The 3316-nt window shown below is 38.4% G+C and overlaps 1 long non-coding RNA gene across 1 annotated transcript; it reads left to right on the top strand.

Moving 5' to 3' along the window:
- Positions 1–1406: 1406 nt before the first annotated feature.
- LOC122461536 lies at positions 1407–2622 on the top strand. Its single transcript, XR_006283483.1, has 3 exons — positions 1407–1569; positions 1859–1924; positions 2463–2622. It is a non-coding gene; the product is annotated as an uncharacterized LOC122461536 (long non-coding RNA).
- The last annotated feature ends 694 nt before the right edge of the window (positions 2623–3316 follow it).

Here is a 3316-nt window from a genome sequence, read left to right as displayed (position 1 = left end):
AAAATTTAGCACAAGGGGTGACCTTGGTAAATGCTGTGCAATTCGGTTGAGACCCTGACAGTGTTTTAAAGAAAATGACCAAACCACAAGATGCCTGCTTACAGCATTATATTGACGGTCTGGTCCGCACAAAAAGTTACAGAGCCCTGCTTAAGAAAAAGACTATTTGTAAGAAATCTCAAAGGATTAAGTTAGAGAATGGTGAGGTGACAAACGTGATATAAAACTTGTTAGCTGTAAATAAAAATATCTATTGAAAAGGGTTTTGTGACTATCTGTGTTTCTGTTAGAAGGTCTATGTGGCCCTTAAGTAAGAAAAAAGTTTTGATGGAGCATCTTGATTTGTTTTCAAGGGGCTGTATGTCTTTTAAATAAAAAAATAGTTTGTGAGAAACTAGCTCTTGTGTCTTTGTGTAAAAGAGACCCATTTACAGCAAAAAACTGAAATGTGTGTAGTAGAATCTTGTGGGGGACCCTCCCCCCCCCACAAATGTGTTTAAAATAAAAGACAAAAAAAGGCTTCTATATAAAACAGGGAAGTTTGAAATGTGTTTGAATACAACAGAGCTGACTCACTGTTGAGCTGATGGTTTAACCACACCCCCACTGAATAGCAAGGGTGACTCTATTGAGTCTGTAGGTCTAGATATGATTACCCACCCTTGTTGTCATCAGCGTTAAACATATTAATGATCAGTAATTAAGTTTGATGCGTGTACACCCGCAGTAAGGGACATGGGTGGGGATGGTGAACTCTGATTAATATTAAATGAAATAAAACCTCAGAAATTCATAGACACTATTGGACAGTTTAAATATAACCCCAGGAGTTTAGAGAATGCTATTGGACAGTTTAAGTGTAACCCAGGAGTTGGTAGAACTCTATTGGACAGTTTCAATAAACCCTCAGGAGTTGGTTGAACGCTATGAGTCACTCTTTCTAGCAACTCAAAGTCATTAAAATAATATATTTACAAAAATAAACAAGGGTCTAACCCAAAACTGAAATGTTTCAAAGGTTCACAAACCTCCACCATACTTTTATAGAACAAGCATTTGCTGTAAAAACATTTAAAAGCTATGGGTAATAATCATAGGGTGTTTACTATGGTTGGGATACATCCATTTGATTTCAAAACAGCCCCAAACTTTACGCATGAAAGAAACATGTTTCAAAACAAAACAAGACATTCATTGATATCAGTAACATTAAGGATTGTTGTGTGTGGTGTTTTACTGTTTAATAATGTAAGAAGGTCCTAAAGTGCTCTGTTTTTTTCATTGAAATAGAAAAATGTATTTTAACTAAAAAAAAAAAAAAAAAGCTGCCCAGTTATGCAGACAACTTAATTCCCCCAACCCCTCAGATCACAAAAGGGAACTTTGGGGAGGGGTGCCTAATTTCCTTAAGTATCTATTAATTAAGAGTTGTGAGTGATCAAATCAACCTGCTAACTACAGACTCTGAAACAAAGAGTTAGGATGGTATAAAAGCCTCAGTTTTTTGGCGACTGTCCTCTTTCAACAGAAACTATCTTGAACAGAATAACTGCTGGACTACAAGATGAGGTATGCTGCTTGTTTTTAACTCTGAATATATATATATAATGTCACTCTTTGTCCATGCTGTCCTTACTAAATAATGGTACCTATCTTTATTGCAGTGTGATCTGCTTAGCATGGAAATAGCAACTTCAAGCTGCTTTTCACCAGGGCCAGGCAAAACCCCATTTTTAACTATAATTATGCTTAATACTGTTAAATTAAAAAACCCCAGGTATAACACAGATTGCATGGGGATTTGATGCAATGGGGGAATAATACTAACTACAAATTCTGCTTGTTCTTTAACCCAAAGGCTCAAATACACCTGGGGGAAAACAGAATAACCATCTGCCAACATCCCTGTACCTTGTGGTAGAAGGTAACTTTCTGCAACTGGATTTTAGAAGCATGTGTATATTTCAAAATGTTTAATTAGTTTTAATGTTTAAATTGTGAGTTAAGGATCTGTGCAAGATATAGGTATGGGTGTTTTTTAAAAGTATACGCTTGCAAACTGTTGGTTTCGTGTGTTTCAAACTAATGGGGGGGGGTTATTCTGCAAAATGTGATCTGTTTTTAAAATGGGTTGTATTAAAATTAGCTTGTGTTTAAATTGTTGGTGATTCAGGGGGCCTATGCAACACATAGTTATGGTGGAGGATTTAAAATTTTTTTTGCACACTTTGTTTTTGGGTGCATGGTGGAAACGTGCTTGTATTAAAAATGTGTAGGTTTTAGAGAAACACTAGTGGTAGAAATAAACCCAAACCTGTGTTTGTTGTACAGCCTGAAATGGATTATTTTGTTTTAAAGTTATGACTTTTTAAATAGAAAAAACACTCTAATGACTATTTTATTTTTTAAGTTTACAAGACAGTTTCATGTGTTTTTTAATAATAATGTCGTCTGCTCCACAGTACGATCAAGATATGAGAGATCCTTAGACCAGAGGGTAAACAAGCTCTAAAGAAAAAGAAAAGACAGCTGAAAAGGAAAATTCACCAGTACCAATGGCGGATGGATGGATGAAGCCCAGTAAATATATTTTGCTTATTCGTTTGATTATTTTATGAGGTTTTGTATTTTAAGCAAATACATAGGTGGGGGTGTGATGTTCCCCTGGTGTTACCTGGACCGGTGATCTGCTAGGTCACTCCAATCCTTGATTCGGGGAGCCAGCCATACCCTGCTCTGCTGTGAGAATCCCCACTCCCGGGCTGTTCACGCACAACCTCTAGCACGTAAGCTGCTCCCAGCAACGTGAGTGAGCACTTTTGGCCAGCCGCCGCTTGGATTGTGCAACCAAATGACACCAGCCAATATCTCTGGTCCTAGATACAATCCTAGGAACCTCCATCTTGCAGTGTCCAGATATGCCCGCTTCAGTTGCTTGGTGGTGGTGTCTATAGATGGAGGAGAGAGGAAGAGAGTGGCAAATGTCTCCCTTTAATCATGTTCTTTCTTCCCTCTTGGCTTTGCACCCCCCTTCAGGGTCAGGTGAGCATTACCTCATCATAGTCCCAAACTGGCCAAAGGAAGGGGGGTGACTCACTCAAGAGTCCAACAGATCCTTTGTTGCTGCCTAGGCCAGTGTCCTTTGCTCCTGTGAGGCTGGGCTGGGTTTGTCCCATATATGACCTGATGAGGTGTGAACTGCCCCTCTGCTCCCGGAGAGTTTTGCCTGGATTTGTTTTAAGCCATGAGGACACATTTTCAGCCTTATAACTATATACATGAAATTACAACCTATAACATTACTATAACAATTCTC

The sequence above is a fragment of the Chelonia mydas genome, chromosome 8 (assembly GCF_015237465.2).
Source record: "Chelonia mydas isolate rCheMyd1 chromosome 8, rCheMyd1.pri.v2, whole genome shotgun sequence".
Lineage (NCBI taxonomy): Eukaryota > Metazoa > Chordata > Testudines > Cheloniidae > Chelonia > Chelonia mydas.
The sequence above is the reverse complement of the archived record's forward strand: the minus strand, read 5'-3'. Positions and strand labels throughout refer to the sequence as shown.